Below are 15,888 nucleotides of genomic sequence, written 5' to 3' on the forward strand. Positions count from 1 at the left end.
TTGTTATTAATATGATTAATTATGTATGCCATGCTTCCTTTTAATTATATAATCTAAGAGATATACACATAAAGGATACCATTGGAAATAAGCGGAACGCTTCCATGGGTTATCCTTCGAAGGATATCAACTTAAGCAAAATGAAAAAAAAAAGAAAAGAAAAACAACAGACCACAAAAAACTACAAAGAAAACTAAAGATTGAGGAACAAGATCACTGCAATACCCGGGGAACTATAAGGTTAGTGTAAGAAGTTTCTGTTCCACTTCACCATTCATGTTGCTCATAACAATAATAAAATTCCGATAAGTTGCATAAGGTAAAAGAAGAGGGAGGACGGTATTGTGGTTAAGATCGGAAAAGTAAGTAAACAGGAAGAAAACGGTTTAGCTTCCGTACGAAATATGTCCTAATAACAAATTTTATACAAACCAGCTACGGTTTCCGTGTTGTTCTGTAATACTGATACATGGTGTACAATGTCGGATATAGATATGTATGTAGTAATAGTGCATACTACAATTCAATACACCGCAGTTGATATGTATGTAATAATACTTACAATTCTTTTCAATACAGAATACATAAATACTGAATGATATTGTACAACGTAGAATATGAGTGCATTTCTTTCTAACCTTAATTTTGTAAACGTTGTGTGGCGTTTGTTGTCGTTTGCTAAACGTTACAAAAGTAGAAACAAATGCATCGTTTAATCAGTGTTTAATGACCTTGTTTGAACTTTCAATAATGCATGCACATGTTGTTGGTAAACAGACTTATTACGCGATTATAATTAAATGCGGTTCTTTCAAACCAACATACGTAATAAATCTCAACACTTTGCACCGTTTTTTTTTTCTATTTCATGTGTATGAAAGTTTGTTGCCTATAATTAAGATTATTACTAACAGTGTTTCGGGATTTTTTTGCGTATACTGTTTAAGCATTGGTCCCTTTTAAAAAGTCTCCCAACTATTGCCTTGATTAAGCAAATTGTTCTTTTATACTTTTGTTACGTTCATGCGCTATGATAGACACTAGGATGAAGATTTCACTGCCATGTTTGTCTTTTTGCAGATTGTTTCAATGTTTTCTTATAATTTTACTAAAATTCAAGGTTGAAGTTAGAAACAAATGTAGCGTTTGTACTAACAAACGATGAACGACAAACTGTAGACGCATTTCTAGCGAGTGCATAGTTTGTCAAAGTTTATGTAAACTTTGCAAACGTAAGTTAGAAACAAATGATCAAAACATGTGCGCGCTTAGCCGTTTGCATCGTTTGTGCTAGAAAGAAATGCACTCTATATATATATAGGGTATGATAATAATAATAAACAAACAAACGAATGATTTTAAATTCTCCGCTCATAAATTACATTATTAAGAAAGTAAGGTTACAAATCCCTCAGGCAAAGTTGACTAGCTTAGATGGATTTGGCTATTCTTTTTTTTTTGGTTCATCAAGTTTTTTGAGTACTTATACATCATCTTGACTTCCAAATTTTTAACTCCCTGAAGAAGGTAAATTCAGAAAAAGCGCTTCGGAAGCAAGTAATTTATAAAGAGTTATTTTTATTTACTAGCTCTGGGTCTTTACCTCTGTTGGTGGACTGGTATTCTCAAAGGGTATTCTAAGCTCAGTAGTCAGGTGCTTATAGGTACTGACATGATTTATTTCATACTAGTACCTTTTTCAAATTCCCGTTCATAAATTTAGAAATTATCAAGAAACTAAGGTTCCAACTCCCTCAGGCAAAGTTTACCTTAAGTGAATTTGGTTTTCTATGCCCTTTTTGATTGTATAGCTCCTACTGTTTTAAAGAACTTATACATCCGTGGATTTCAAATTTTTGGCTTTGAGCATTCCCGATGAAGGTAAATCCAGAAATACGTTTCATACGCAACTAATCTATAAAGGGGTATTTTCATTTACTAGCTCTGGGTCGATATCTTGGCTGCTGGACTGATAGTCCCAGAGTGTCTCATCAACTCAGTAGTCACTTAATTGGTACATGATTTTTAGCATATCATTTTTTTTTTAATTTCCCGTTCATGAATTTAGAAATTACTAACTTAAAGAAACAAAATTTTCAACTCTGTCAGGCAAAGTTTACCTTACATGAATTTGACTATTCTTTCGAAATCCTGTTTCATCATATAGCTCCCAGTCACGTTTTCGAGTACTTATACATCCTCTTGGCTTTCAAATTTTTACATTGTGCTTCCTGATGAAGGTAAATCCAGAAAAGCGATTTGGACACAACTAAATTATAAAGTGTTATTTTCATTTACTTGCAATGGGTCCATACCTCTGCTGATGGACTGTTAGTCACCGAGAGTATAACCAGCTCAGTAGTCATTGCTTCAGTACATCATCGTACATGCAAAGTTTACCTTTGATGGAATAGGCTATTGTTTTAAGGTCTTTTTTAGTCATATAGGTCTTTACATTTTCAAATTTTTATACATCCATGACTTTCAATATTTTAGGCTTTAAGCATTCCTGATGGAAGTAAATACAGAAAAGCGCTTAGGTAGGAACTAATAATAAAGTGTTATTTTCATTGTAGAAGGGTGCAGAGCGCAGAATGTATATGTATCAGTATACTGCATAACACAGATTGTTTTCATTATGCTATTATTTACCTGTATTTATTAATTAATCACCACACGCTGATTTTTTTCTAATAAAAACTATTAAGTAAATCCAGAATAAAAAAAAAAAAAAGGAAAACAACAGTTACTGTAGAAGTAAAAATATGTCAATTGTTTTTCTGTTTTCTCACATTTTCATTTACAAATCGATTCTTCTCAATGTCATATGCCTGAAAAGAGGAAAAAATAATATACAAATATTTCCATTATTTGAATACAATATTTTTGCATTTGTTTGTTTGTTTGTTTGTTATGTTATTATTATAATCACCACCATCATCATCATTTTGATATACATTCAAGTAATTTCTGAAATGAACCTCGCTTCTTACCAAATGTTTCTATGTTTCTATATTTTAAAAGTGCATGCTACAACAATACCAGATATCACTAGTAAAAAGGTTATGACACACTTTTGTTATTTTATACAAAAGAAAGCCGACATTTATTTTAATTAAAACAATTTTCTCTGTTATCTATAAAGAAAGCTATTTCATTAATATTCCCTAAATTCAGCAAACGATTACGTATACATGTTTTTTTTTAATACAAAGAGAATGGAATTTAAAACAATAACAAGAGTGCACACGCTGAAATATCTCGCCTTCTTTACTAACCATTGATATTATGTTGATAGTCCTAAATATAAAGCTTTACTACAACTATCACATAAACTTAACATGATCCAAGAAAATGAGGTCAAGGTCAGATAAACCAAATTTGAAATACATATACACCTTACAATCATTCCTTACACCAAATATGCTTGAAATATAGATGACCTTTTTCACATCTAAGAAATAAACTTAACCGGGAAATCTTAACATTGATCAATGAACCAAGAAAATAAGGCCAAGGTCAGAAGAACCCTGCCAGACAGACATGTACACCTTACAATCTTTACATGCTTTAAATATAGTTGACCTTTTGCATATAGTATCTAAGAAACAAACTAAACCAGGAAAACTTAAGATTGGCCAATGAACAATGAAAATGAGGTCATGGTCAGATGATAATTGCTAAACCGACATATACACCTTACAATCATTCCATACACCAAATATAGTTGACCTATTGCTTAAAGTATTAGAAAAACAGACCAAAAAACAAAAACTTAACACTGAGCAATGAACCATAAAAATGAGGTCAAGGTCAAATAAAACATGCCAGACTGACATGTACATTGTAAAATATTTTCATACAACAAATATAGTTCACCTAAAACTTAACTATAACCACTGAACCATGAAAATGTAGTCAAAGTCAGATGACACCTGCCAGTTGGACATGTACACCTTACAATCCTTACATACACCAAATATAGTAGACCTATTGCTTATATAGTATCTGAGATATGGACTTGACTACAAAAACTTAACCTTGTTCCCTGATCCTTGAAATGAGGTCGAGGTCAAGTGAAAACTGTCTGACGGACATGAGGACCTTGCAAGGTACGCACATATCAAATTTAGTTATCTTATTACTCATAATAAGAGAGAAATTAACATTACAAAAAATCTGAACTTTTTTTCAAGTAGTCACTGAACCATGAAAATAAGGTCAAGGATAATGGACATGTGACAGACGGAAACTTCATAACATAAGGCATCTATATACAAAGTATGAAGCATCCAGGTCTTCAACCTTCTGAAATATAAAGCTTTTATGAAGTTAGCTAACCCCGCCGCCGCCGCCGCCGCCGCCGCCGCCGGATCACTATCCCTATGTCGAGCTTTCTGCGACAAAAGTCGCAGGCTCGACAAAAATCATTCATGCAATCGTTTCTTTTGATGTTTGACTTGCTATGTAAACTTTACAAATTATTTCTTTTCTGTCTTCCATACAAAAGTCGTTCTACAGCAAAAATAATTATATATATCATTCTTCTATATATATGCATTGGATGTATCTCAATAAAATCTGGGTTTTGCTCAGCAATATTTTTTGAAAAATAAACGTGAATCGTGGGCCGGGATATTTTTAATTCGTAAGCCTACGAAAAACATATATCAGCAACAATGGCAATTATATTAAAGTAAATAATGATTAATAGACTTACAGCACTGATAAACAGTCTTAATTTAGTTATCTATCCAAATCGACCAAATCCAGATTGAAACTGTGGGTAGTAGAAAGTTGGTGTGTAAAATGGTGGTGGTGGCGGAGCTGAAAATCGGTTCAACAAACCACCAAAAACTAGTCCTCCTAAAAACGGTCCAAAATTCTGTGATTCAACATGATGGCTTGCTGAAATGAGGAGCAAAATAACGAGGATGCATCGAACATTCATCTTGTATAAGCCTGAAAAGAAATGATAATAATGATAATAGCAATGATATTGATAAATAAAGATTTACAATAACTGTCGAACTCGGAATCCGAGTAAGAATAAGACTACCTATCATATAAGTACATTGTCTACGTAAATAACAGGGGCGATCTTTAATTTATCTTAATGCTAATTTATATATACCATGCTCAATTTCTGTTTCGGAATGACGTTTAACAAGGATATGGATATAACAAAATGTATCCTGAATGGAGGTTTCGGTATTTTTGTTAACCTTATTGTTAGATTTTAGGTGGGGTTACTTCATTAACGCACACATATTTTTTTCAGAAATCCACAACATTTTTCTGTTAAAAATATACACGATAATATTTGGTTCTTCTTTGTTTTGTCGTCCAAATCTTGAACATGAAACATATAATAACCCTCCTTTTCAGGTCCAATAGTCATAATTGATGTGTATTATCTAACATATAGATGATGGAAAGGGTATTTTCATGTCTTAATGTATTCAATTTTTGAGAATGGAAAGATATTTACATACGAATGATGTCAATTATGCCGAACCCTTTAAGGGCCAGTTATTATTCTTTCTACCTGCGAGTGAACTGTATTGCAATCTTTTTAATTAGAAAAAATCAAATTGCCGTCAGTTAGAACGCTTCATTGGCCATGTGAATAATTTAGAATATCCAGTCATCAGCCATTCAAATCATATACTTGGTAGAGGTAATTCCAACCATTCTGTCAAGCAATACTTTTTTTTGTTGGGGAAGGAGGGATACGCGCATGCTTTATAGATTAGAAAAACTGTTTCACATCAACCTAATACAGTTCAATGGCAAATTTGACCCTCCGGATTTAAGAACTGCATAAAAAAATCCGACAAACGACCACATGTGACTCATTTTTAAAATCGACATTTCTACGAGATCAATGAAATGTCCACCAATCAGTACGCTGTTCATAGCCCTCGTTAATGTTTTATCCACAAATCAAAAATGTCCAATGTGAGCATTCGTGTCTAGTTTGTTACTGCCGAGAGGGAAAAAACTCACGCGGTACTTAAAACAAATAAATTACAAGGAGAATAATCAAAAGCGATAATCCAACAGGTTAATGAGATAGACAAACAGAAGGCAACTGGAGAGTGTTAGTAGTTTGGGAAGGTGATCGGAGGTTGCTACAATACTTCAGATAGTAAACAGATTCAAGTATTGTTACATTAATTTTTGAAATTAAATTAAGTGTGAATTACGATTGATTGACCCTTTGGCAATTCATCCCTCTTTAATTAAGAAACACTAAACAATAACGTGAAGTATGATAAACAAAACAATTCATATTCTGTTCAGAAGCAAAGAGATCGAGTTAAATGCATATTGTTTAAACAGGTTAATACATCTATGGTTTAAAAGTGAAATGAATTTTGTGATTATTCGAAACCTTCCGTAAAATTCCTCTATCATAATTTTTTGGTATAAAATATATCCACACCATTATCATGTTGTTTCTTTAAAGTACGTTTCCCAAATAATGATCCTTTTCATAGTCTAAAAAGTTAAGCATGAAATAATAAGCGAATTGATGTTTGATACTTCATTCAAAACATTGATGTTAATTCAAATATTTCAGTCTCGATACTTCATTAATATTTCAGTCTAGATACTTCATTGATGTTAATTCAAATATTTCAGTCTCGATACTTTTTATTCAAAACATTGATGCTAATTCAAATTTTTCAGTCTCTATACTTCATTAAAACATTGATGCTAATTCAAATATTTCAGTCTTGATACTTACAGTAGTATGTAAATACAGCTTGGTCTCGTCTTTAGTTCTGTGAAACCTGCTTACTGAAATACTACTTTATAGTAATGTATTGCTATTTTTATTGCCCACCTACGTTCCCATGTTTGTTGTTCTATCTTGTCAATTGTTATGTAAAAATATTATTGTCCGTGTTTATCTTGTTATTGCCTCGAAGACGTAATCGTATAACAACTCACTGAATACATTTGAGAAAGTCGTATAAATAAGATTTGACATTCACTGGATGATAGCCTGTACCAAGTCAGGAATACAACAGTTATTTTCCATTCGTTTGATGTGTTTGAGCTTTTGATTTAGCCTTTTGATAAAGGACTTTACGTTTTGAATTTTTTCCTTTTGTTATTTTACTTTTGACTACATTGTTTATTATACCCCACGCAACGAAGTTGTGTAGGGTATAATGTTTTTAACCCGTCCGTCTGTCCGTCCGTCCGTCCGTTTGTCCGTCCGTCAGTCCTGTTCTTGTCATCGCAACTCCTCTGAAACCACACAACAGAATTTCCTGAAACTTTGCAGATAGTAAGGACATACTATGTAGATGTGCATATCGACAGGGAATTATGATTCAATTTTTTTTCTGGGAGTTATGCCCCTTTTAACTTAGAATTCTGGCCTAAATATACTACTGCAACAGTTTGTCATCGCAACTCCTCTGAAACCACACAACAGAATTTCCTGAAACTTTGCAGATAGTAAGGACATACTATGTAGATGTGCATATCGACAGGGAATTATGATTCAATTTTTTTCTGGGAGTTACGTCCCTTTTAACTTAGAATGTTGGCCTAAATATACTACAGCAACAGTTTGTCATCGCAACTCATCTGAAACCACACAACAGAGTTTCATAAAACTTTGCAGATAATAAAGACATACTATGTAGATGTGCATATCGAACTAATTCATCACAAAATTATTTACGAACAACAAATATGACAGACATAAAACAACGACAACCACTGAGCTATAGGCTCCTGACTCGGGACAGGCACATACAGAATGTGGCGGGGTTAATCATGTTTGAAGGCGTCAACCCTCCCCCTAAACCTGGGACAGTGGTGTAACACAAGAACAAACTACTAAACAATAAATGAAAAAAGAATATGAGAAACAGCAATAAACGACAACCACTCAATTACAGGCTCCTGACTTGAGACGGGCACATATTGAATGTGGCGGGGTTAAACATGTTTGCTGGCGCCTAACCTGGGACAGTGGTGTAACAGTACAACATAAGAGCAAACTATAAAAATCAGTTGAAAAGAGCTGGAATCATCAGATCGATACAAACAGAAAAATAACAAGAATTGCCATTACACGAAATAGCGGATGCCACCCCGTTCCGCCCATTGTCATGGTAACGGCATGTTAAAATTCCTAAGTCAAAAGCACCTCTACACATGCCAGTTAACATTTCTGTAATGTTTCATTCAGTTTGGAGCATTTTTATTTTTTTGCTATTTCCATGGCAACCGTGAACATATTGAACATTCCAAAGATGGATGGCACATCTACACATGACAAGAAACATAACCATAATGTTTAATCAAATTGGAACTTTCCGTTTTTTCACATATTTGCTGTTTCGATGGCAATGGCAGCCATTTTGGAAATTCCAAAGTCAGGTGCACAACTACACTTGGTGGTAAACATTATTTTATTATATATAGTTCCATCAAAATTGGTCCGTTCAATTCCGAGAACTAAGCTGGACAAAAAGTGTGGAATAATAATAATTAAAAAAAATCGTACAATAACAATATGTCACCCGACCTCCGTTTGGGGTGACATAATAACAAAAAGTACAGATCTGAGAGTACTCGCAGTTACTGACGGCTTGTTCTAAGCCAATAACCACTAATAAAAAAATCATGTATCTCAGACAAAAATATCAATCAGTACACATCCAACGTCCAATGGATTTATTGTAAAGACGTCATTAACAGTCAGAGAAAAAACATGACCTGGTGCAATGCCAAAATATTGGTATCGACAGATTGTAGAACCGTGAATATGTATATGTGTATATCAATAATATTTAGTATGATTTTAATTAACTGATAACAAAATCAATATTTATGCCAATAAAAACAATACTCAAAGGGTAATTACAGTGTTGATTTGGTAACCTTTTAGAAAAAGGATCGATAAGTTTACTCAGATCATATCTAAATTTCCGGGCTCGGTAAATAAGATCACAGTCAAATTTAGGTTGTGCTATCCCGTTTGAAATAAGTTTTCTACAGGTAGAGTCAAGAAGTGTACTAAACGAGTTATCTTAGTCGTTATAACGAGTTAGTTAACGATACCGTCCAAAACGTCACTACAGACACGGGCATAGCGAACGAGTTGGATACTAGTATATAAACACCGGAAGACGGTGCCAAAGGAACATCACCTTCCAAAAAAGGGAGATTAACAATAAGGAAAGAAGAATCGTCCCTTTTGTCATTAATTTTTGTGTAGAGTTCATAACTGAAATATCTAAATCTAGGAAAGGACAGTTATTGCTGTTAATATTTGATTTATTTAAAGTAAGTTCCTTTGGGTAAATTTCGGCAGTATATTTAGAGAATGATTGATTATATATCGAAAAAATATCACCAAGATAATGGTAAGTGTTGTTGAATTTATCGGGTCTTTACTGAGTATTGCCATAAACTGTGATTCATAACACAAGTCTGCTATTTAAAGGACACAATAGGTGTCCATATGAATCCCTACAACCTGTCGATAAACTTTATTGCCAAAACGTACATAAATGTTCTCAAGGAGATCATTTGCAGCTTCAATCATCTCATCACACCTCCAGTAAGTATATCTAGCATATTTACAGATTTAAAGTTTTAAAATTACGTCCAATGTAAATGTATTTTAGTTATTTTTATAATTTGGAATGGTGTTTCATTGATTTATACCCTACATCTACTGTTAATTATAAAGTTTCTTGCTTATTGGGTTGTATATATATCGGCGATAATGCCATAAAGGTTCGGATTGATACCAACTGGAAATTACTTACATATTATTTTCTTCTCTGAAACTTCTAAACTAATATATATATCAGACTTGAAAAGACTAATTTAGTCTTTAATGAAAATTTCTGTATTTACAGCTCACCTGGGCTGAAAGGCCTGAAAGGCCTTCACTTGGCGTGCGTCGTCGTCGGTAAACTTATCGCATCTTCTTCTCTGAAACACATGTCTAATTTAATTAAACATAGCAGGAATGATGTATGAAGGGTCCTCTATAAATTGCTCTCAATTTCGATCGGCCTAAAAACATGATCGCTAGAGTGAACATTTGATTCTAATTGCCTTTGAACTTAACAGGACAATGTAAAAATAAATGCATTTCTTTTGTACTAATTAAACCATCATCAACATATTGTTGCCTATCACTGCACTCTCCTGCGAAACTTTATATCTGTTGTTTTTCGAAAATAAGACCCATTTTTCTATTCAATTTCATTACAGCATTTTGTTATACTATAACAGGGAAGAACTAGTTCTGTAGTTCTCCTGCGACAAAAGTTTGTAGAATGAGGCCCGACTATGGGGAAACTGAGGTTGCAAACAGTCTGGGTGTAAACATGTCCTTTTTACATTTGAAAAAAAAATGAAATTCACAGTATACGTCCATCTTTTTGCGTTAATATTATTTAAAAAGCTAATAAATTTAGCAACTATCTTTTACATAATTCTTTTTTCGCTTAATTGATATAATTTATAAGTCTAATCATTGCGTTTTGTATTTTGAGGATGAACATCAATTCGCCAATCTATAGGTCGACTCGAGTCTAAATTTTCAATTGCATTGACAATATGTACATATTTGTTCTGACCAAGTCACCAGATCGTATCTTCCTGTATGACTGTATTGTATGTGATCTACTGTGAAGTACAGCCACCGATATATAAGAGCGTAGAATGGCACGATTTCATATTTACACCAAGATGTTGTTAAATAAAATTGGATAACCTGCATTTATCATGCTTTCAATAACATATGGTCAAATCGCTGAAAGGCCCCCTCCTAAATTATGGAAAATTATCATTCTGCATTGACAATATATCTTGGTGTAAATTAGATACACCAAATCGGGCTAACGCCCTCATGGGTGTATCTAGTACATACAGGTTAAGTACTTTAAGCTTCGTTTCAATGACTCGAGCAATCTTTGATACTGTATTGTTTATTATTGTTTTGTTCGTGCAATTGTTCTTGGTATCTATTATATCGTTAATGTAGTGTTTTAAAAGCACTTTTCTGTATTGGTTTTGTTGTATGTTTTATGTAACTTTGGAGTCTACTGACCGAGATTAGATAGAGAGAGGGAACCTCTTGAGTCGCTGTCCTTATGTATTTTGTTATTTGGTGTGGATTGCAGATCTTTTAATCTCTGTTTAATGTATTAACAGATTTTTAGACTATAGAGCTTGACGTATTGTATAAATGATCATGAAGATGACTTTGTGACTATGTTTAACGTCCAGCGGCAAATATTACTTGTATATGTGGACGGGAACATGTTTATGTGATATGGATATAAACATTGCTTTGTACTGGCCGACACACTGATCCGGATTTTAACGAGCTTGTTAAATAAACTACAGTTCACAGGAAGATATTTTACCTTAGCAGGATACATGTTTCTGACTATGAGCCGACCAAGTCTTTCCTCTAAGTGCTACATGCCGCAAACTTAGCGGAGAAGCAGTAATTGCCAAATTGCAAGTGTTTGGTTTGACCTGGCTGGGGATCGAACCAAAAACATCCCGCACTCGAGAGGGAGTAACTACCACAAGACATATGGGGCAGTCAAATGGTATAGACACATGTTTATTGCTGAAGACTTTGTTTTGGACCTTATATGTCTTCTGGTTATTTGTGTCGTTTGGTTGCTGACCAATTGACATATACCGTTCACCTCGGTGTTTTCATATTAAAAAGATTAAAAATAGGATATTCACAATTTAGTAATATGGTTTTTCATGGCTAAAATTGACTATTTGTCTATATATTATTATTAAGTCAGGGGATTCCGTTACCACAAATTACTTAAAACCTTTACTAAATTCTTCCTTAGATACAAAGATTTGGTTTGCAAGTTTGGCTGTACCTGTAGAAAACTTATTTCAAACGGAATAGCACATCTAAATTTTTACGGGAATGTTGTTTACCGAGACCGAAAATTTAGATACGATCCGGGTAATCTTATCAATCATTTAATAAACTTATCCTAAAAGGCTACCAATTCAACACTGTAATTAGATCTTTGAATATTGTTTTTATTGGTATAAATATTGATTTTGTTATCAGTAAACTCAACACATATTTAGTATCATTGTTAAACACATATGCACATTTACGGTACTACAATCTGTCGATACCTATATTTTGCTATTGCACAATGTCATGTTTTTCTCTGACAGTTAATGACGTCTTTACAATAAATCCATTGGACGTTGGATGTGTACTGACTGATATTTTAGTCTTAGATATATGATTTTTTATAAGTTGTTATTGGCTTTGAATTTGCTGTCAGTAACTGCGAGTACTCTCAGATTTTTACTTGGTGTCTTTTTTGTAGTGGGATGTATAAATACACTGCCACGTCCGGTCTGTGTTTTCGTTAAGTGTTTTCTTCTTTGTATCGATCTGATGAGTTAAGCCCTTTTCAACTGATTTTTATAGTTTGTTCTTATGTTGTACTGTTACACCACTGTCCCAGGTTATGAGAGGGTTTGGCGCCTTCAAACTATTTTAACCCCGCCTCATTCTATATGTGCCTGTCCCAAGTCAGGAGCCTTTAGTTCAGTGGTTGTCGTTGGTTCATGTCTGTCATGTTTTTTTTTCGTAAATTGTTTTGTTATAAATTATGCCGTTAGTTTTTCTCAATTGACTCGAATTGTTTCATATTTTTCATGTCGGGGCATTTTATAGCCGACTATACGGTCCATATGGGTTTTTCTCATTGTTGAAGGCCGCACGGTTGCCTATAATTGGTTTCATCCACTTCATTTGAACTTTATTAGACAATTTTCTCATTGGCAATCATGCAACACCTCCTTTTATTATATGCAAATGTATTGGGTACAATAAGGTTACCAACTAAGACTTAACAGCATTGATTTAATAAATACGTCGAATACAGTTAGTTGTAAGATGGAGAACTAATCTTTACCAGTCAATAGCGATTCTGAGTCTTGAATAATTATTTTATGAATATATGCCGTAGCACTTTCACACCCCGCATTTTTAACCGGGTTTAATATAGTGATGTTAATGTTTGTCCGTCTGTCCTTTATTTCGGTCGTCCGATACCGTCCCACTATTGAATCCGCTATATTGTTGAACTGCTTGACAGATTTTTATTTTATTTTCACAGAATAAAACTAACATTACGTATTTAAACACTTCCGAGTTCATTTGTTCATCAAATTATTTTTTAGGTTTAGACATAATTTGACATTATATGCTTTTTTGTCATTTCGGTACACCTCTGTAAACGTTTATATCCGCTTCTCCTTCGAAACACCTAAATAAATCAGAATTCAAACAAAAATTCAAAGAATCTTTACCATACAATACCATTGTGCACCTCTCTTTTTTTTTACCTGAATTATTTTTGGGGTTTACCATCCCAAATCATGAACTTTGCCATTGCTTTTTCTATGTAGGTTCCCAATTTGTATCCGCAACTTTCTGTAAACCCCTTAATATAATTTATTTAAACCTTCTCAAAATCTTAACCGTGTAATGCCATAGTTCACCTCTTATTTGTATTTTGATCCGATTTTTTTGGGGGTTTTTCTTATAATGATATCAAAGACTTTGTCATTGCTTCGTCTTTTTATTATGCAAAACATATCAACTTGCTTTACGTGACAGTCTAGAAAACATCCTGATGGAAACAAAGGTGTAATCATCCATTCCACAGAGTTCAAACTGGTGTGACTACTCTGGGATTGTCTTAACGCACATCTTCAGATAACATTATTCCTGTTCAAAAATAAAATAAAATAATAATATACATGCAAAGACAGTTTGAAAACTTATGATAAACTGTCAAAAATACAAAATAAAATGAAATAATGAATCTGACTAGAACGGACTAGAATTATATCAAATACTGAAAAATTCAGACGTATATTCAAAAAATCAAAGCAAACATAGCCACACTGATTTTAAGTACTCCAAAAAGGTAAAACATTCAAAACGTTTGAGAATAAATGACGAGTAAACTGACATTGTTATACCACTATGTATTTGTGCAAGAATTGTGTCATAGTGATATTAAGTGCAGATAAAGCCATACGAGTCAACACTGTACTGCTATTTAAAAACTTACAAAAAAATGGCGAAAATCCTCTGGCATTACGGCGACCTGAATTGAAAAGTGGAAACGGTTGACGGAATCCACCTCCCAAAAGTCCTCCACCGAGTCCACCTCCCAAAAGTCCTCCGCCGAATCCACCGAGTCCTCGTCTGTTATTTCCAATTGCTCTGTTAATGAGAAAACCGCCAACACCGCCAAGAACAAGTCCTCGGACGAAGTTACTCTGAGCAGATATAATCTGTGCGTTTGCTATGAGGAGAATAATTGTAAATAGCCTCAAATTTTTCATCTTGTTCTGTAAAATGTTTAACAAATATTAAATGATAGATTAATAAACAATGGTATTTTGATATTTATTGTCCAGCGGTAATAACTACATAACATTTTATATACACAATGTGTCTTTCGGAAAATAAAAAAAAAATTGTGTACGAAATTCCTCATACCACATGTATAAAACCTATATGTAACTCATGCAAGCCGGTGAAAACTTTCAATGTCCTTATACATATATTGCCTACTTTTGGGGAAATTTTCTTCGAAAGATCCTCTGGCGTATGAACATTTTTTGATTGACTGTCAGCGTCCAAACGCTTGTTTAAAAGGTCATTTCAGTACCGATCAACTATGAATAGTGGAGTTCAAAATTTGACAATGCTTTTGTATCGATACACCCCGCCCTCAAAACTCACATCCCTATACAAAAGTATAGCATACTCTTACATACTAGTATATTTAATACAGTTCCAAATCAGACCAGAAGTAACTACGTATTTATTATACATTGTTCACGCGGAAGCTCAATATACTCTCATTATTGAAGATAACTTAAATCGACAATGTAATCCTGTACCAAGTCAGGAATATGGCAGTTGTTATCAAATAGTTCGTTTCTATGTATGTTGGCGTTTGTTTTTGTTGCACTTCAGTGTTCCTGTTGTTCTTTTGTTTTCCTCTTATAGTTGATGTGTTTCCCTCGGTTTTAGTTTGTAATCCGGATTTGTTTTCTCTCAATCGATTTATGACTTTTGAACATCGGTATACTACTGTTGCCTTTATTAATCAACTCAGTGTATTAATGCTATGCGAAATGTTGAGACTTGATTTTGTTGTGGATCAAATCCATCAATATTGCTCTTTACCCAAACTGTAGTTTGTTATCCTCCTAATGATTTAGATTCATTTTAGGTTAGTTCGGAAATAATTCTGAAAACAAAATAAGTTATTTATTTTCATATCTCCAGTTATAATTGAAATGAAAAATGCGTTTTTATTACAGTACAATATACAATACCTTCATTTAAAATTAGTATGTAAAAGACAATAACTTACCTTTCTGGTGCTGACTTAATATTAAGAAGATGATTTTATTACATTATCATATTATTTTATATGGACATGTTTTGGTCAACAGTTCTCAATCCATCACAAGTACTGTCTTAAATGACCACCGGCATGTCCAGTTTAACCACATTGTCAGGTGTTACACACATGTTGTCTATTTTGTACTGACTAATTTTAGGGTTAATTGCATTATATGTATTTTAGTTCCATCATTACTATTTTTAGTACTTGTTCTTTGTTATATTATATTCATATCATTACTTTGTTCTAATCATTTTGCATTCCTGTCTTCCTACAGACTCCATCGCTCATTGCTGTTTTTACGTACAAGACTATTATTATTGAAGACACATTTAAAAGCAACAACTAGATTTAAAAAAAAAAACAGATACGATGTCAAAATACACGCAGAATACAA

The 15,888-nt window shown here is 33.4% G+C and overlaps 2 long non-coding RNA genes across 4 annotated transcripts; both read right to left on the minus strand.

The window, feature by feature from the left end:
* Nucleotides 1–2,627: 2,627 nt before the first annotated feature.
* LOC127698207 (uncharacterized) lies at nucleotides 2,628–6,853 on the minus strand. Of its 2 annotated transcripts, none has more exons than XR_007980748.1 (3): nucleotides 6,755–6,853; nucleotides 4,721–4,908; nucleotides 2,628–2,831 (listed from the first exon to the last, which is right to left on the minus strand). It is a non-coding gene; the product is annotated as an uncharacterized LOC127698207 (long non-coding RNA). The 2 variants fall into 2 exon arrangements; XR_007980747.1 differs by having other exon boundaries at nucleotides 4,721–4,962; nucleotides 6,755–6,845.
* A 6,767-nt stretch (nucleotides 6,854–13,620) lies between these two features.
* Nucleotides 13,621–15,573, minus strand: LOC127698205 (uncharacterized). Of its 2 annotated transcripts, none has more exons than XR_007980743.1 (3): nucleotides 15,459–15,573; nucleotides 14,139–14,421; nucleotides 13,621–13,789 (listed from the first exon to the last, which is right to left on the minus strand). It is a non-coding gene; the product is annotated as an uncharacterized LOC127698205 (long non-coding RNA). The 2 variants fall into 2 exon arrangements; XR_007980744.1 differs by lacking the exon at nucleotides 15,459–15,573 and adding an exon at nucleotides 15,269–15,289.
* Nucleotides 15,574–15,888: the final 315 nt, after the last annotated feature.

Source organism: Mytilus californianus, unplaced genomic scaffold (assembly GCF_021869535.1).
Source record: "Mytilus californianus isolate M0D057914Y unplaced genomic scaffold, xbMytCali1.0.p SCAF_4, whole genome shotgun sequence".
NCBI classification, from domain to species: domain Eukaryota; kingdom Metazoa; phylum Mollusca; class Bivalvia; order Mytilida; family Mytilidae; genus Mytilus; species Mytilus californianus.